The 20411-nt window shown below is 40.3% G+C and overlaps 1 pseudogene; it reads left to right on the top strand.

The window, feature by feature from the left end:
* The window catches only part of LOC129081724 (actin-like protein 8), a 32624-nt pseudogene extending 15487 nt beyond the window's left edge, over positions 1-17137 (top strand).
* The last annotated feature ends 3274 nt before the right edge of the window (positions 17138-20411 follow it).

The following is a 20411-nucleotide window of genomic DNA, read 5'->3' as shown; positions in this document are numbered from 1 at the left end:
GTTCCACTGGTCTATGGTCTGTTCTTGTGCCAGTACCAGATTGTTTTGAGTATGGTGGCTTTGTAGTACAGTTTAATGTCCGGTATTGTGATCCCTCCTACTTGGTGTTTCTTTCTCAAAATTGCTGCAGCTATTCGGGGTCATTTATGGTTCCATATAAATTTTTGAAATGTCTGTTCTATTTCTGTGAAATACGTCATTGGTATCTTAATAGGGATTGTGTTGAATCTATAAATTGCTTTGGATAATATGGACATTTTGATGATGTTAATTCTTTCAATCCATGAGCACGGTATATGCTTCCATTTATTTGTGTCTTCCTTAATTTCTTTCTTCAATGTTGTATAGTTTTCTGCATACAGGTCTTTTGTGTTTTGATAAATTTATGCCTAGATACTTAATCTTTTTTCTTGCTATATCGAATGGTATTTTTTTTCTGATTTCTTCTTCTTCTATTGCATTGCTGGTGTACAAAAATGCCTTTGATTTCTGAATGTTGACTTTGTATCCTGCTGTTTTGCCAAATTCACTTATTAGGCTGAGGAGTTTTTTGGTAGAGGCTACAGGGTTCTCTATGTACACTATCATGTCATCTGCAAACAATGATAGTTTTACTTCCTCCTTTCCTATTTGGATGCCTTTTATCTCTTTCTCTTGTCTGACCACTGTGGCTAGGACTTCCAATACGATGTTGAAAAGAAGCGGTGAGAGCGGACATCCTTGTCGTGTTCCCGATCTTAGTGGGAAAGCTCTCAGTTTTTGCCCGTTGAGTATGATATTGCCTGTAGGTTTTTCATATATGGCCTTTATTAAGCTGAGGAATGCCCCATTTATTCCCATTTTGCTGAGTGTTTTGATCATAAATGGGTGCTGTACCTTGTCAAATGCTTTTTCTGCATCTATCGAGATGATCATGTGGTTTTTGTCTTCTCTTTTATTTATGTGATGTATCATGATTACTGATTTGCGTATATTGAACCATCCCTGCATGCCTGGGATGAATCCCACTTGATCGTGGTGGATAATCTTCTTAATGTATTGCTGGATGCAGTTTGCCAACATTTTGTTGAGGATTTTAGCATCTATGTTCATCAGTGAAATTGGCCTGTAGTTTTCTTTCTTTGTAGAGTCTTTATCTGGTTGTGGGATCAGGGTGATGCTGGCCTCATAGAAGGAGTCTGGGAGTCTTCCCACCTCTTGGATTTTTTCGAATAGTCTGAGAAGGATAGGAGTTAGCTCTTCCTTAAATGTTTTGTAAAATTCTCCTGGGAGACCATCTGGCCCTGGGCTTTTGTGTGCTGGGAGTTTCTTGGTTACTGCTTCAATATCCCCTCCCGTTATCGGTCTGTTCAAGCTTTCTGTTTCTTCCTCCTTCAGTGTTGGAAGATTATACTTTTCTAAAAATTTGTCCATTTCATCAAGATTTTCAAATTTCTTGGCATATAATTGTTCATAATAGTTTCTGATGATCATTTGTATTTCTGTGGTATCCATTGTTATTTGTCCTCTTTCATTTCTGATATTATTAATTTGGGTCCTCTCCTTTTTTTTCTTGATGAGTCTGCTTAAAGGCTTGTCAATTTTATTTATCTTTTCAAAGAACCATCTTCTGGATTGGTTAATCCTCTGAATTGTTCTTTTTGTCTCTATGTCATTCAGTTCTGCTCTAATCTTGACTATTTCCTTCCTTCTCCTTGCTCTGGGATTTATTTGTTGCTGTTTCTACATTTCTTGAAGTTGTAGTGTTAGGTCTTTTATTTGGAATGTTTATATCTTTTTTAGGTAAGCCTGTATTGCTACGAACTTCCCTCGCAGGACCACCTTTGCTGTGTCCCATAGGTTTTGGAGTGTTGTCTGTTCATTTTCATTTGTTTCCAGAAATTTTTTGATTTCTTCTCTTATCTCATTATTGACCCATTCATTGTTTAATAGTCTACTGTTCAGTCTCCATGAGTTTGCAAGGTTTTGAAGTTTCTCTTTGAGGTTGATTTCCAGTTTCAAGCCCTTAAGGTCCGAAAAAAAGTTTGGTATTATTTCAATTTTCCTGAATTTGCTGAGGCTTGCTTTTTGTCCTATCATGTGGTCTATCTTTGAATAACTACCATGAGCATTTGAAAAGAATGTGTATTTTTCTTCTTTGGGATGTAAGGTTCTATATATGTCAGTTAAGTCTCTTTGGTTCAGTGTGTCATTCAGCGCCACAATATGTTTATTAATGTTTTGTTTGGAAGATCTGTCCATTTTTGACAGTAGGGTGTTGAAATCCCCTCTAATAGTGTGTTACTGTCTATATCTTTTTTGAAGTCGTCCAACAATTTCCTTATAAACTTGGGGGCTCCTATATTGGGAGCATATAAGTTTACAATGCTGATGTCTTCTTGATAGATTCTTTCTTAAGCATTATAAAGTGCCCCTCTGGGTCCCTCTTTATGGCCTTTGTTTTGAAATCTACTTTGTCTGATACAAATATGGCAACCCCAGCCTTTTTCTCATGCCCATTTGCTTGGAATATTATTTTCCATCCCTTTACTTTCAATCTGTGTAGGTCTTTTGCTCTGAGGTGGGTCTCTTGGAGGCAGCATATGTGTGGGTCATGTTTTCTTATCCATTTAGCTACCCTGTGTCTTTTCATTGGGGCATTTAGTCCATTCACATTGAGAGATATCACTGATAGAAACTTACTCATCTTTTCTCTTTGTACCTGTGTCCTCTCTCTCTCATTCTTTTCCTTCATCTGCTTAAACCAGTCCCCTTAGCATATCTTGGAGTGCTGGTTTGGTAGAGATGTATTCTTTTAGTCTTCTCTTGTCTGGGAAACTCCGTATTTCTCCTTCTATTTTAATGGAGAGCCTAGCTGGGTAAAGCAGCCTTGGCTGTAGGCCCTTGCTTTTCATGACTTGGAATATTTGTTGCCATTCCCTTCTGGCTTGTAGTGTTTCTGTTGAGAAGTCAGCTCCTAGGCGTATCGGGGGCCCCTTGTATGTTACTTTCTCCTTCTCCCTTGCTGCCTTGAGGATTCTCTCTTTGTCTTTGACATTTCCCATTTTAATGATGATGTGTCTTGGAGTGGACCTCTTTGAGTCCCTCTTGAGTGGGGTCCTCTGTGCCTCCTGGATCCATGAGAGCCTTTCTCTCCTCAAATTAGGGAAATTTTCCATCATTACATTTTCGAGGAGGTTCTCTATCCTTTGCTCCTCTTCTTCTCCTTCTGGTATCCCTATTATACGGATATTATTGCGTTTCAGGATTCCTGCATTTCCCTAAATGCCTCTTCATTCTTTTTGAGTCGTTTTTCCATTTCTTGTTCTTTCTGGGAGCTTCTTTCTACCTTATCCTCCATTTCACTTATTCGATCCTCGGCTGCATCCAGCCTGCTTTGGATTCCTTCTACTGTATTCTTTAGTTCAGAAATGGTATTCTTCATATCCTCCTGTGTCTTCATGATAGTTTCTATGTCCTTTTCCAGGCTGATATAGTTTGCTGTAAGATCCTGATAGTTTCTCTGCAATTTCTCATAGTTATCTTTGTGCTGGCTCAGCTCATTGAGCTTCCTTAGAAGCATTGTTTTAAATTCATTATCTGATAGTTCCCTTGCCTCTATTTCATTTAGCTCTCTCTGTGGGGAGTCCCCTTTTCCGCTCATTTGAGGGAAACTTCTTTTTCTTCCCATTTTTGTGAGAGTCTGTTAAGTATTTTTGTCCTTTACTTTTCTTTCTGGGCCTGCCTCTGATGATGTCAGTTGTTGACCCTATATGACCTTGGGTTGTTTGTTTGAGCCTTTCAGGAGTCTGTTGTCTGTGTCTGACTCCTGCTTGGAGCAGCTCTGTGACCCCTTCGGTCAGGGCTGGTCTATTTTTTGGGATATCTCTGCACTCTCACGCTCACTTCTTGAGCCCACTCCCCGCGCGGCAGGATCCTGCTCCTGCCTGGGCTCGCATGTGCCTGCTCCAGACCAGGGGGCTTATTCACAACCTCGCATAGTCATCTGGCCCGCCTGCCTGGCGAGCTCCGTAGAACTGGTCAGTTTAGGGTCTTCTATTGTGTGTTTTCCCCGCTTTTGGCTCTTTGGGTGCATTGCTTGCCCTCGCCAAATGGGGACTATGGAAATGGGAGGAAGTCAGCTCCAGGACTCTCAGGTTAATCCTGTCTCTGGTCTCTCCTCCCGTGACTCTGGGCAGCTCTACTAATTTTGTGGGCTGCTCCACAATTGCAGACGGGCGGGTCAATTTACACCTGCCCTTCCCGCTCTGTGCACTCTCTCACAGGCCATATAGGTGCCAATCTGTGGGAGGCCTTGCCCGGCGGTACAAGCGTTCGCCAGCCCATGCGGGTCACACACATGCTCGCCAACCTTCACCGGTCACTCAGCGCAAGTGTGCACGCCTGCTCTGGGTGTTTTGGGGGTGTCTATGTATGCTTTTCGGCTTTTGGCTCTTTCGGGGTGTGGCCTCGTCCCGCGCAATGGAGACTATGGCAAGGAGAAGGAGTTGGGACTCCCCGGCTCCTCTTCCCCTACTTTCCCCAATGCCTCTGTTTCTAGTCTCTCCTCAGGGGTCTCTGTGCAGTTCTGTGACCCCTTCGGCCAAGGATCCACCACCTGTGCGGCCTGCGTTCAATTGCAGGCAGTCTGGTTCCTGCACACCCCTCTTCTGCCTCTTTGGGGGCATGCCTTTCCAGCCCACAATGGAGACTACAGAACGGGGAGGGAGTGGAGGCTCCTGGTTCCTCCTCCCATTCTTTCCCCAATGCCTCCGTTTCCAGACTCTCCTCAAGGCTCTCCCAGCCAGTCTGCACTCAGCCCCACAGCTCACACGTGCACAAGCTGTGTGCGGAGCGCACAAAAGGCAAGTTAACTGATTCCCTTATGCCTGAGCGAGATGGTAGCTGCAGAGTGGGAGGTGTGCCATCACCGGGGCTCCACTGGCTGCCGTGTCAGTTCTCTTCACAAAGTTTTCCTCACCAGTCTTTTCCCAGGCACCAGCCCACCCCGCTGCCACCTCCACCCAGAGATCAAGGAGGGTGGCTGCCACTGCAACTTTTGCGTTGGCCCTTTAAAGGTCTCTTTGCATCCCCAGACACCTGTCTCTGGCAGAGAGCGCCCCTAAGCGTTTTGGGGTTGCGTTTTGTCTGTATTTTCTTGGTTTTAGCTGCTGTAGTTTAGGGGTCCCTGTTTATGATTCAGACCTTGTTCTTCTCAGGGGAAGCTAACTGGCCATTTCAATGTCCCTCTGGTGCCAGTGCCTGTGGGCACCCAGCCCACCCTCTCGAGCCTCCACCACACTTCTCACCCGTTGGGATGTGTGAGAGTTGAATCCACTGTCCGCAGCCCTAGGCTCCTCTCCCACTATCGCTCCACTGCTTTCCAGGTGATTACTCCACTATTTAGTTGCATTTCCAGTTTGGTCTCGGGAGGAGGTCAGCATGACTCCCATTCACTCCTCTGCCATCTTCTCTCCCCTATCAAAATGGTTATTTTTTAAAAAAATACAAAATATAACAAATTCTGATGAGGATGTGAAAAAAGGGACCCCTTGTGTACTATTGTTTGAAATGTAAATTGATACAGTCCTTTGAGAAACAGTATGGAGGGTTCCTCACAGTCTAAACACAGAATTACCCTACGATTCGGCAATCTCACTTCTGAGTATCATCCAAAGGAATTCACATGAGGATCTTGAAGAGATATCTGTACTTCCATGCTCATTGCAGCATCATTCACAATAGCCAGGACTAAAGGTAATCTAAATGTTCATCAAGGAATAAATTGATTAAGAAAATGTGGTATACGCATATAATGAAATATTATTCAGCCTTAAAAAAAGAAAGAAATCCTGGTATTTGCAACGATATGCATGAAGCTGGAGGTCATTATGGTAATTAAAATAAGCCAGGCACAGAAGGATAAATACTATGTGATCCACTTATATGATAAATAAAACAAAGTCAGAAAGTAGAGTTTGGACTGGTGGTTGCCAAGGGCTGGAAAGAGGGGGAAATAGGAAGAGTACAAAGAATACAAAGTATCAGTTGTACAAGATGATAAAATCCTAGAGATCTACTTACTAAACCGTATGGTGCCTATAGTTAATAATATCGTATACATTAAAATTTGGTAAGAGGGTAAATTTTTATGTCGTGTTCTTATCACAAAAAATAATAATAAATAAGAGAGTGGGAGAAAACTTTTGGAAGTGATCACAGGATTATGGCAAAGATTGTCGTTTCACAGGCATAGTTATCTCCAAAGTCATCAAGTTACATATATTATGTACAGTTTTTTGCATGTAACAAAAAAAGTATTTTCTCTGAGAAGAAAAAATTTAATCTATACTCTTCTCTCCTTCTTGTCTACCTTAATCCAATTCTTTAACTTCTCTTACCTGGAACATTGCAATCTTCTATCTGCATTACTACTAGACTTTTCTAATGTATATGAGATAAATCCCAGTACTCTCAGTATGGCATCCAAGGCCCCTTATGAATACATCTTTATCTTCCAATTTGTTTTCTTATCAGTTTTTAGATCACATTTTGCTCCTAAAATTTCAAACTGTAATGCCTACGTAACTTTTATGCCTTTGTGCCTTTGTTTATGCTATGCTCTATTTGTAAATTATTCTTCTCTACCATATTTGTAGAGCTCCTACACATACTTCAAGACTTAGTTTAGGCATCACCTTTCCTCACCAATTTAGGCAGAGTTTAGTGCCCATAATATCTGTTCCCCTTATGTATAACTGTTTGATTACCACATTATATTGATATTTCTCTCATTTTTCCCATGTCCCTAAGTATGTGCTATACCTGGCATATTATATGATAACACCTATACCTAATATATATCTCACATAGATACTAGATTGTTAAATTTTTCAAATTCCCCTAATTTTGAGATAAGAATAATAGGATTTGAATGCATTAAACTACCACACTTTTCTCTGGCAAAATAAAGACACCATTTAGTTCTTAACAACCCAGCAAGCTTCAATTCCCAGAACCCTGAGTACGGCATTTTGACCATCCCTGGTGTGGTTAACCTAGAACACTGTGTACAACCATCAAAGGTGTGGTTAACCTAGAGCATTGTATTGTAACCATCACTGGTGTGGTTAATGTTAATCTACAGCACTGCATTACATTTATAATTGGTGTGTTTAATTGTAGCAATCTGGACTAAACACACATGGCATTAGCCAATAACTGCAGTATCCTATTTAACTCAAAACCATTTGCACATCAACATTATTACTTTCATAGTGTTTTGAACTTCTCAAGTGAAACGTTCTAAATGCAAAAAATGTAAATATTTATATTTTTAAAATGTATTGTGAACCTCCATCTGATACATCTGATTCACTTACTTTTCATGGTACCCAGAATGCAACACATGTTTGTGAATGTTTGTGACTAAGTCAGTAAAACTCTCCTCATGAACATTTTTTAAAATATTTCTCTTGTTGCTACAGAGAGTAAAAATTTAGTGCAATGATAAGATTAAGGTAGATATATCTATGGGGGGAAATGTGCATTGTTTTCATTTCTGAGCAGAGAAAGATTTTTCCAAAGGGATGGATTTTTTAGTACATTGTATGACTCATTGTGGAATTACTGACAACTACTGAAAAATATAGACCCTCCCCAATGGGGCTTGGTTAAGCCTGAGCAGTTTCCTCAACACAATTCCATATAGTATCTGCACATCTCAGGTTTGGCCCAAATCACAAATGCCTCTGTTGGAGTGCCGGCTGAGACCCACCAACTCTTCTGATCAGCAGATCCTAGATGTCCATGTATGTGAGAGGTTTTCTCTGCTCACTTCCTTCTTTCATCACACTTGAGATGCTTTGCTTCAATTCAGCACATTACATAGGTATGACTGTTTCAGATGCTGCATGAATTCAAAATATATGTGATTCTTTAACCAGGTTATGGGTAACCCCCAGAAAGGTCAAATATGGAGGAAAGGAAGTAATTCAACAAACAATTAGATTCTCTAGTACATAGATGAATCCCTTGTGTGTAGTATGCTATTTTTTATGCAATCTCTTGGCCTTACTGGCATAATTTCTCAGGCATTTACTCTGAGAAATATTTATTTTTTCAAAGTTTCTTGTTATAAACAGGAAGGCAGATATTTACAGAGATTTTCTTTATGCTTTTTTTCTTCACAAGTAATTAATTAGAAGCTTTCAAGGTTACCAGAAAGATTTTTAGGAAGATGACACAGATGGCATTCATTAGTATTTATGCTTTAAGATTTGGGCATTTACAGCAGAAAACTAGGAAAGCGGGCAGTCGGCCCAGCCATCCATACCATTCACAAGAAAAAGCTGACTAATGAGAACAAGGCAAACACTATTTTTTCCTGACAGATTCAAACAACACGTATAGGACCACAAAAAAACAAAACAAAATAAAAAAACACCCACACATTAGATGCAGATCTCAAAAAAGGAAAGAAATCCAAAAGAGAGGGTGGAGGTAGCAAGAGAGTTTCTGCATGTGCTATCCATTATTGGGCTTATCCTCAGCAAATGCCAAACAGGGAGGAGAAATTAAACTTCAATCAATTAATTATGACCTGGTTTTTAAGAAAGTCAGCCTTTTGAGTAAAAAGGTCCTCAGAGCACCTTCTTCTTTTGGTCCCTTGAGGATTGCATGGTGTTCCAGCAACCAAATTGTTTTCCTTTAAGCCAACCTTTAAAACAATTAATAGGGAAAGAGTCACAGCGAGGCTGTTACTGCTCCCACTTTTTCTCTGCTTGCTTGGGAGATGTTTAAAAGTGTTCATGCTCCAGAAATATCATCCAGACATTCTTTGTTATAATAAATAAAGCTGAGAAGAATGTTAAAAAGAAAATTCATATATCCCTTTTAAAGAATTAAGTTAACATTTCGCAGTGGTGTAGCTCTCTGAAAGTAGTCATTGTATCTCTGCCCAATACTCCTGACACAGTCAGTGGGCTATAGTTCAGAAATACCAGAAGGCTGATATGCCAAATAACGTCATAGTACTGCACTTGATCAGCCTTCTGGGCCTGGTAGGTGACTTGTTCTTGTCAGAAATGACCCAGAGGTTGGAAGACCTTCTTTCAGACCCTCTCCCATTCCATAGAAAAGCCAGGCTTAAGGCCTATGCACATTCCCTCAACTTCTGCTCCACTGCTGCTACTTAGTCATGGGGCAACCAGAAGCCCCAGACTTATGGTCAGAACCCTGTATATCCAGTTAACAAATTCTGTGGTATGGAGGAGCGAAAAGTTGGAGGGCATTAGTTTCCTATGGCAGGTAACAAATTACCACAATTGGTATGCTTAAAACAACAGAAATGTATTCTCACAGTTCTGGAGTCCAAAACCAAGGTGTTGCCAGAGCAGTGCTCTCTCCAGAGGTGCTCTGAGAGATTGAATTGCTCTCTTCATCCAGCTTTATGTGGCTGCCAGGATTTCTTGATTTGTGGTTGTATAGCTCCCATCGTTACCTCAATGGTCACCTTGCCTCCTCCTCTTCAATTTGTGTGCAGCCTGTCTTTGTCTCTCCCTTACAAAGACACCTGTGATTGGGTTTGAGTCTCTCTGGATAATCCAGGATAATCCCCCATGTCAAGGTCTTTTACTTGAAACTTTTTCCTTTTAGGTAATACTTCCTGGTTCCAGGAATTATGGCTGATGTCTTTTGGGTGGCTATTATTCAGCTGATTTCAGAGGGTAAGAGAGTCTTCATTATTTAATTTAATCTTCCCTTATTACATCTGATGTCTTAGTCTACTTATGTTGTCTGAACAAAATACCATAAATAAGGTGGTTTAAACAACAAAAATCCATTTTTTCCAAGTTCTAGAGTCTGGAAGTTCAAAGTAAAGGTGCCAGCATGGTGAGTTTCTCGTGAAGCCTCTCTTCCTGTCTTGCAGATGGCCACCTCCTGATTTTGTACTCTCATGGCCTCTTTGTATGTGCTGGAGGAAGCAGAAGAGAGCAAGATCTCTGGTGTCTTCTCATAAGGACTCTAATCCCATTGTGAGGGCCCTCCCCCTAATGACCTCATCTAATCCTAATTATCTCCCCCCAAAGACCCCATCTCCAAATACCATCTCACTGGGCTTCAACAAATGGATTTTGGAGGGACACAAACATTCAGTCCATAAATCCTAACTTTGTTTTCAAACTTGGGCTAAATTATACAGCTATAAACTCCAAGAAGGTAAATAATCCAGGACCTCAATGTTATCCTAGAGTCTCTGAGTACCTCTCCATTAAGGATGGAACTAGCTGAGTGAAGAGCAGAATGTTATTCTCTTTCCAGAGTGAAGATGGTGTAACAGGTTTGCTGGCACTTGGATGGGTGAGCCTTAGAATAAACACTTCTCAGGGCAAAATCTTATGTTACTAAATATTTTTGCCCTAAACCTGCTAGTACCTCATTCTCTTTCAGTTAATGACACAACTGTAATGAAAAAGTACAAGTATTTTTAAATTACCTTATTTATAGCATTTATATCACAATACTTCTTGAGACCCAGAGGTTTCATAACTTTCATGAGAATTCCAGACCATATGCTATACATTTTTCCTTGCAATTTTATATTCTGGACATGCATCTGGGCCTAATCTGAAAACATCATGTAATAATTCTGTGGTACAATAAATTTTATGACAAACTGAAGAATTAAAAACCATAATCTAACATTACAGCATATATTTTTCACTTCTAAACAGTTTCACCACTAATCCTTAGAGATCAATAATGCAGTCACCATATCCCAATTCCTTCCATGTTTTCTTTTCCTTCTCACCCAAGGACATTTTTTCATTGGTTTGAGAGAGAGAAAGGGAAGGTGGGAGAGAGAGAGAGAAACATCAGCGTTAGGGAGAAACATCAATTTGTTGCTTCCCATATGCTCCCCAACCAGCAATCAAACATGCAACCTCCTCCCTATTTTCTTAACAAGGAGGTTCACAAATAGCAATACTTCTTATGCTTTTCTATGTGAAGAGGAAATCACAAATATTTACACTGGGCAGTGCCCATGAAGAATCCTACAGAGCATGTATTAAAACATCCTAAATATGAGGGACAGAAAGAGAGGTATGTTGTAAAAACTTGGAACAAATCAAAAAGACCATCTCTGGAGCCAGCTGGCTCTGCAGTTAAACCTTTAAACTGTTTGAAAAATATGTTTTATGCTATTTATGGAGAAATTTTCTCAAAGATATGGCCCAATTTTTCTGTGATCATTTAGACCATCTTCTGTTTCTAAGGAAATAAAAGCACTGCACAATTTCAAAATAAGTAATAAACAACAAAGACTAAAATTGCTAGTTCTTTGTTTTCCTTGAGACAAGAACTGTACTTTATAATACACCACACTTTGCTTGACATAAAAACACCATCAATCAACCACCTTCCCTTTCACATACTTGGGGTCTGTCCTCCATTCCTAAATTGGTTGTTTATTGCTGAGAGTTATGAAGATGGAATCTTCATTTTCGATGTATTTTTTGTTTCTGCAAAAAGTAAAAAAGAAAACTATTATGAGTGTTAGGGGCAAAATAACTGATAAGTCTAACATTTATAATGCCATAACTTTTAGACAAATAGCCAAACTGTTAGAATACACACCAAGTATAAGGTTTGTTTTTTTTTTAAAGAATAACCACATGGGCACTCCTGCTGTGATATCTGTATAATGACCATAAGTAACCTTTTAAGGACTTAGGGAAATATTCTCATATGACATATTTATAAGTAAGCCTACCTGTAATTAGATTGATTGGTGGGAACACATTCGCATTAAGCATAGCTCCCAACCTAAGAATGGATTGTACTCCCATCGCTCTTTCCTAACTTGATTGTTTACCGCTGAAACTCTTTCCCCAGGAAACCACATCATGGGGAGGCTACCTGGCCAGCCCACAGAAGCCAATTTTCCCCAAACTGATGCTGAAATGGTTCTGACCAGGGCAGTGGCTCCTCCAGCTGTGGCTTCTCCAGCTGTGGCTTCAGCAACAAGGAGGCAGCCAGAAGTCTATTTGCACTGGCTGGGGGCTCATAAATCAAGGATTTGTGAACTGAGGACTGTCTGTCCAGGCTGTTTCTTTGTTGACATGCATATTTTAAGTTGTAGAAAGCCCTAAAATTTTTATAAGTACCAAATTCTCTCAGAACAATGAGATAGGGAAGTAATGCCTCAATAGGACCCGTATCTTATTGCTTTTGGAAATACTTTTTAAAAGTTTCAATTTATTTTATTTTTATTACATTACTTAAAAATGAAAAACAGTTGTGTTCTCAAAATAGTAACTATTTAAAAGTTCCTCAGCCAAATTCTATCTGAAGAAAAAAATCAGCCTTTATAACCATGGAAAGTCAGACATCTTTACATGGACAAAGCTTCCTGAAGTGACAAAAGTACTTGCTAATACCCATCCACCAAGGATAGAAAGTGTTTTAAAGACAAATGTTTACATCCAATTACCTGAAAATTGGCACCACACCTCTGTTATCAGCCTGCCTCTGCTGTGGTTTTATGATTACTATTGCCTGTATCATGGATTTGTATTTATTATATTCCTCTCTTAAGAGAAAACAGAGCTTATTACATAAGCCACAAAAGCCTCATTATCTTTCTCAGTGGGGCATTAATAATGCATACTTATGTCCTGCTCATAAGTGCAAAGGCGTTTACAAACTTCACATTAACCATCGACACCCCTCTGCAGCCATCAGAGGTAAGAGAGGTGAAGTGTTCTCTGCCTCGGCCACTCCCCGCCTCACCACCGATCACAGCCCTCCACGTTTCAGGGTTCCCCCCACATGCACAGTGGAGATCCTAACTTTGGCTCTAACCAATTTACCTCTTTCAAAGAAGGGCTGATTATTCCCAGAATTTGATTGATTCTATTACAATCCTGGAAAAACAAAGCCAACAGGTAAAACACCCTAGGCATTTACTAAAAGTTAGAACATTCTTCTGTTTAAGCTCAGCTGAGGTATTTTTAGGAAAAGAAAACTAGTGCCCTCAATTATATCTGCACCTCTTGCTCTTGTCACAAACAAACACCCCATCTTATCACAGAACCCATGGGAGCACTTCTTTGGTTTACTCCTACTCTCTTCTCTCTATTCACTATTACTGTCTTGAATCTTGCACATTATCCTTCCCCTCTCTCTCTCGCTCCTCCCCCTCCCTTTCCTCCTCTTTCTCCTTTCTCTTCTTTATCTCTCTCTCTCTCTCTCTCTCTCTCTCTCTCTCTCTCTCTCTGCTGTCTTCCTTGTATAAATGGCTTTTAAGTCAGACAGGTTTGATCGTGATGTCAGCTCTATCATTTATAAGCTGTGTGACCCCCAACAAGTTTATTCTTACTTTCAGCAACTTTATCAGTAGACCCAGAAATAATACTCCCCCTGAAGATTCAATGAAGTTGCATATGTGAAAGTACCAATATATAGCACAACCTGTAACATAAAATGCAACTTCTGCTTATCTTTCTGTCTTCCTCTGTGTCTGATATTTCCCCTACAGTTGACTATGCAATCTGACTTGATTTGAGAAGTTTAATATCAGTTCTGGTTAATATTTAGCAACATCACCTCTAATTTCTGATTTGTATGAGAATTGCTATCTCTTACATTAATCCAGAAATCAATCATAGAAAAAAATAATAAAATTATATTCCTACCATCCATTTTAGAGACTTCCCTGCCCTCATCAATGCCCAGATTAGCTATATTTAATTTTACCTCATAAATGCCTTTAAAAAGCCAGATAAATAAGAGATCCATGTGGTTTTGCACATTTAGTTAAATGTCATCATAAACTCACATACAATAGATAACCCACTTAGCTGTGAATATCCACCATATTTCTTGGGACCTGAATAATTAACACCATCAATGTCATTAGTTTTTTTTGCAGAATTATCTAGATGTACTCATTATATGGAGATACTTTTTATGACCACTAAGATAACGTAAGCAAAATGGGATATGTACTTGCAAAAGAAGAAACTTCTCTTTCAGTGGTCATTCTTAGCTCTCAATAAGTGTGTATTTGCTCTAACTAATTTAAAGAATCTTAACCTTGGAAAAAAACCTAGAAGTCATTCTCCCATCTACCAATTTAAAGCAAAAATTCATCTAGGTCCCTTCCCAATATGCCTTAGAGGAAATCCTTAAGAAGGGAGGCATTTAGGCTAGCTTTATTTCATTTCTCTACACAATGAAATACCATCATGATAAAAAATAAATCCAAGATGATCTTAAAAAACAGTGAGTTGGATATAAAACTGGCAAATAAGTCCTATCATAAGCCTAAGTTTTAGGAGTAAAATTCTGAGTTACATTATCAAATGTATTTAGCTTCTATTTTATAGACAGCATATTTTAAACACTGTGGGGGAAACAAAGCTAACACTACATGATTCATTTCCAAAGGAGTTTATAATCCAGTGGAGGCTATATACAGAAAATATTTACCAAAAAAACTATTGTAAGGTAAAACACATGTCATCAGAAAAGGACAGATAAAAATACTTCTTCCCACTGAAGAAATGGATTTAAATTGATACAAAAATTGGAAAAGTGTTGAAGGCGTGTCTTCCCTAAATACATTAATTTAATGAATTTTAACACATCCAAATTCAAAAAATGTAATGAATCACTGAGTCTATTAGAGACTATACACATACTATGTGCAAAGTAAATCTTTGTTTCATGAATACATGAGGAGAAACATAGGAAATAAAATAGGAGACATTGTGCTAAGTATGTATCTTTAACTGAAATATGGTATGATCCTGAATTCCAAAAAGAGAAACAACCATAGAGGTAGTTGGATTTTTAGGAGGGTAGATTAAAAATGATCAAAATCCTGTAGAGCTGATCCTTAACTTCCTCAGTTTTCTCAAGCAGAAAAGATGAATAGAGAAGAATTTTTTATTTTTTTAATTTCACAACTCTTTTGCAAACATAGCAAATAGAATAATCTGAATGTTTTTTATAGAAGAATATGCAGTGATTGTATTCAGACATGCAAGTTAATTCAATTCAGAAACCCCAATGCAGTGGTAGTTTAGTTCCTAAAAAAGCAGGTTGTATAATAGAGAGAAGTATTTGACAAGATAAAAAAAACCTCCCAATGTTTAAGTACAACAACTGAAAATGTACACTTTTACTGTAGGTTTGAATATTTAAAAACTGGGAGAATCTAAATAGATTTCAGAAGAAAAATTATATCTTCATGTCAGTTGTCCTACATCCTTGTTAACTTTTATCTGACAAATTGGATAGATTTTTATATTCACAGGCAGAAATATTATTAATTAGAAGTTTTTTCAGTCATGTGTGCATCAGTCATTTAGAAAGGTTTTCTTTTTCCTTGAAGGTACCTACATTTATTACTTTGAACCCTAAATCAGAAGCCAGCAGGTAAAAAAAAAAAAAAATCAGTCCATTAAGGATAATTTATTCATGGAGGACTCAGAAAAAGAAAAAAAAAATCATTCACTTATTCAACAAAGTTTTTATTGCTTTCTGTGTACCAAATACCATTTCAAGCACTTCAGGTTGAAAGTGAACAGACTCTCAGTGCTCATGGAGATCTCATCGGGACTCATAGTGCTAATTATAACCCATTGTTTATCTGCAAACTTGTTGGGTAAACCAGGATAGGACACCACACTTGGAGACCTCAGGTTTCTTGTATATAAAATGAAGAAGCTCTCAGTTCAAACAATCTATGGTATTTTACTCTGAACAGTACAATTAAAAAATGCCCAATGTAGGTAAAGATGATATTGGTAGTAAGAAACATTTTCCCATCTAAGGAGATGAATTTCCATAAACCCACTCATTCTGCTCCAAACCTCTTCAGCGATTATAAAAGTAGATTATCGATTATCCTATCCAACGTGAATGGATTATAGGCTAGCTTTAAATTCATTTATCTTAGAGTGAACTCAGTCCTCCCCAGGCCCTGGCTCACTCCTGGCAGGTGGCCAAACACCCTTGAGAAGCCAAGTTCAAAAGACCCCTCCCACTTGTTCGCTTGCCTTTGCCTTGACCGCGAGCGCCATGGTCATCGACCCTGAGTCTGGCTATCTGAGGTCTGGCTTCTCCAGCTGGAACGAGCCGCAGGTGACCTCCCTGAGCATCGTGAACTACAGGCCGTGCAGGGAGAACCCCGGTCCCAGCTCCTCCCAGCGGCACCTGAGTCTCAGCATCGACGTTTTCCATCCAGACACCTTTAGCTACCCCATCCAGCGTGGCCGCATCCTCAACTGGGACGGTGTGGAGCACATGCGGCCCCTTGCCCTGGAGAAACACATATGGGAACATGAGGTCTCCCCCGTGTTGTTCACTGAGTGCCCCCTGAGGGAGCCTGAGGACCGAAGGACGACCCTGGAGATCATGTTTGAGTCACTGTACATCCCTTCCCTACTCCTGGCTGACCAGCTGGAGATGTCCTTGTACTCCTCTGGCCTCCTGACTGGTGCAGTGGTAGACTCTGGCTATAGCCTGACCTGAGCGCAACCTTTCCACCTGGGCCGTCCCTTACAAGCTGGCCTTAAGACGTTGGAGTTCGTCGGCCAGGATTTCTACGCCAATCTCTGCAAGAGCCTCTTTAAGGATGACGCTAATGCACACAAGGTATTCCAACTGCACGAGGTGGGCAACATTCAGATGAACCAATGCTATGTGCCGCAGAATCTGGGGGAGGCACTGGACTTCCTTCAGGGCCTGCCAGGTGGTTCCAATGGGAATAACACCTACCAGCTCTGCGGAGCTGACCCCCATACAGCGGCTGGCCCCCGAGATGTTCTTCAGCCCTGAGATGTTCAACCTGCAACGGCCCAGCGACTCCCAGGCTCTCGTGGATTCCATCAAAACCCGTGAGGCCTCCCTACAGCCCTTGCTCATTTCCCACGTGATAGCCTGTGGGGGAAACACCCTGTACCTTGGCTTCACCGACCACCTTCTGTACAAAGAGTTGGCCAAAAATCATTCTTCCGGCACCAACGCCACAATGTGCGTACGTTCCAGAAGAAATTTTAATGTCTAGCTGGAAGCATCTGTTGTGGCTCATCTATCTACGTACAAGTCTGAGTGGATGACCAAGGTAGAGTACAATGAGAGATAGAGGCTGTGCCCTGTTGGTGTGTGCGGTGGAGACAAGGTTCTCATCTGATGGACGTGGGTGGATTCATTTCAGTGAAAGGGCCTGGGCCTCAGTGGGGTTAGCTGGTATTGGAATTCTGAGCTCATGGGGGATTTTTTAAGTGCTGGGGTTTTATCTTGTTTCAAGAATAGGATCCAAGCCATGGGAGGACAGGGTATCATCCCTGGAAACCCTCCAGGGGACAGTTTTTCCAGAAGTGGTCTGTTACTAGGATGGGAGCAGCCAGGTGCCATCTCCATGCCTCATAGCCACTTATTGTTCACTGGCATCTCACTTGGGTTGTCCATTCTTTTAGGTGAGTAGGTTTTAACTGGAGCAAGAGAGAGTTATTATAGAGTAGGGGAGTGGGAGGGTGAGGCTGGGGAGAGTTGAAGTTTCTACTCCTCTACACTCTGGCCAGGGAGGAGTGCCCTTCCCACAGGGCCAGGGTCTTATTTTATATATACAAACAAACCACTTGTTTGGAACCAGGAAAAAAGAATAAATTCATTTATCTTAAATTCTAAGCAACTAATTTATAGATTAAATCTACCACAGAATTATTTTCATGGACAAAAAAATTAAATTAAATGTAATTTACTATATAAAAAAATTTAGCAGCTCAAATATTTGAAATATTTGTCATATAATCAGAACAAACAACTGAACAATACTGAGAGAAAAACCTTTTAACCTTGGACAGACAGAAGAATCAGGAGTGTGGTGGAGACTCGAGAAGGCTGGCCGGGCACCCATGGGCGGCAGCGCCAGAGGGATATTTATATGGCCTGTTGGGTCCCCCTGAGAAGAGTGGGGTCTAAACTATAGGCAGGTATCCCCAACCTACAGCACCAGACCCCAAAAAGTACACAGTTAACAACCAGCTGTGAAAAGCAGCAGGTTTGCTCTCTGCAAGAATTGGGCAGCTAGAGATGCAAAGAACCATTTAAAGGGCTAATACACATACATTTTTATTTGCAGGCACTTACCCTGGGCTCCCAGACAGGCAGGGGCAGAGTGGGCTAGAGATGCCTAAGGAGAAACTGGGGAAGGAGGCTTTGGGGAGAGAACTGAGGGAATAGCTGGTGGGATCCTAGTGCTGACTCATCCCCTGTAAAGCAGCAGCGATCTTGCTCAGACATGACTTTCAAGATATATCTTGACTTGTGATATAGCTGAGGGTGAGGTAGTCCCTCTGGACTTCTGAGACACTCCTGCCCTGACTGAAGATGGCAGCCAAATAAACATAAACATACAGGAGAACTGGCAAATGTAGCTCATTTTTGGAGGAGTTGAAGATGAAGTCACACAGGGGGCTTCAGGTCAGGATTTAAACTAAGGGCAAGCAGCCATGAGGGAGTTTGGGCAAGCAGTTTGAAAGGGTGTAGAAGGGCCCCCTCCAGCCCACCATGAGGTCTGGTGTGTAAGGAGGTGCCACATGATTTTGGATTAAAAACTGCAGAAAGAAAGAGGAGAACCGTGGAGAAACTTGCTTGGGAAACATGGCAACATGGATGATGGTGCTGGGGATTGCAGGACCTGCCCAGCCATGCACAGATTAATGGAAGATACCTGGGATATTGAACTGTGACTGGGAGAGCCAAGCTGCGGATTTTTGTTTTTCTAAAAGATGGTGTCTCTAACTGGCATACTCTGAAACTAACCTGATGTGGAAAAGGTACGCAGAACTGTGTTTGTAGGTGTTTTAAAGGGATTGAGACTTAATGGCAGAATTCTGCCATTATTCTAAATCTGTATAACTTTTAAATAAACAATTCCTTTCCTTTTCACCAAACTCTGGCATTGGGAGTCATACTTCCTGGCAGCAGGCATTTGGACCTCACAGCTATTCCAGAACAGCATAGGCTAAGCATTCTGTATCAGTTTTATTTTGTTCAGTAGTTTATTTTGTACATTACATTCCTCCTATAGGTGAGATCATGGTGGAAAGAAGGGGAAGGGACTAGACAAAGAACATGTATGAACAACCAATATACATGGACAATGGTGTGTGAATTGATTGTGGGAGTGGGAGGTGGGATGTGTAGAGGAGGGCAAAGGGGTAAAAAAAGGGACAATTGTAATGGAATAATAACAAAAATGATTAAAATAAAAAACATGATGTAGTCACTAGAATAAAGGAGTGACATGAGGGCATAGGTTTGCATTTGTTTATTCAGTCCCTTATAATTAACAGCTTAAACATTACCTACATGTAATACACACTTCATATATATATTATACAAATTATATATGTATATATAATTTGTTGAATATTTTTAAATGTAGATATAAAACATATAATTATATCTACATGTACTTCAATTAATTGCCAATAAATATAAGTAAGCATGTTAGGTAGGATAGATAGCAAACCAAGGCAGAGAGGAGGAGGGAGACAGGTCTTACCCACTAACTCAGCAGTCCTGAGCTTGGTCCAATAATATTGCCAGGTATTCCAACATCACAAAAAACACCATGCTAACACAGAAGGAGGGCAGTGTTTGAAATTCTGTATATTGTCTCCACTCTCTGGAAAAGAAAGTCTTTGAAACTGTGCTTCATCCCAAGCCTGAAAGGCAGGAAAAGACCCACAGTGCCCAAAGGAATAAGCTTATAAAACCTTTGGGTATTCACGCCCCTCCCTCTCAGGAAAGTTGATACCATGTTTACCTGTCAATCAGTATGTAACTTCTTCACCCCCATCCCACCAACTGTACAAGCTCTTAGAACAAAGGACCTGGAACTCTTGCCACCCCTGTCCTTTCCACCCTTACCCTTGCCTTTCTCCCCCACTTCAGCAAGGCCCATTCTCTTCCATGAGAAGACATATCACCAATAAACATTGCTTGCACACTAATAGATTTGCTGTCCTGTAATTCTTTACTATGTCAGCAAGAAAAACTGAGTTTCTCCCATAACAAACTGATAGATCCAAGTTATGGGGAATGGATGATAATTCAAAGTTAAGTAAAGAATTGGATGTTTAAAGAGTATCCTCTCCTTACAATCCAAACAGAAAGAGGTTTCCTGAAGAGACAATATTATAGGATCTGTATTAGAAAGGAAAGTAGGAGCCTGGAAAAGAGTTCAATACTTACAATTGTAGAGTTTTTCAAGACAAAAGGAAGAGAAGTAAAAAACTTACAGAGGAAGGACTGAGATTAACATGTTGCATATCTCTTCATGCTCCTGGATAATAAAGCTTTAATGGGTTTATTTTATATCTTCAGTGCTTCCCATATGTTTAGCAGAT

Source organism: Pteronotus mesoamericanus, unplaced genomic scaffold, assembly GCF_021234165.1.
Source record: "Pteronotus mesoamericanus isolate MK-2021 breed Mesoamerican mustached bat unplaced genomic scaffold, CSHL_Meso_final scaffold_118, whole genome shotgun sequence".
Classification (NCBI taxonomy): domain Eukaryota; kingdom Metazoa; phylum Chordata; class Mammalia; order Chiroptera; family Mormoopidae; genus Pteronotus; species Pteronotus mesoamericanus.
The sequence above is the reverse complement of the archived record's forward strand: the minus strand, read 5'-3'. Positions and strand labels throughout refer to the sequence as shown.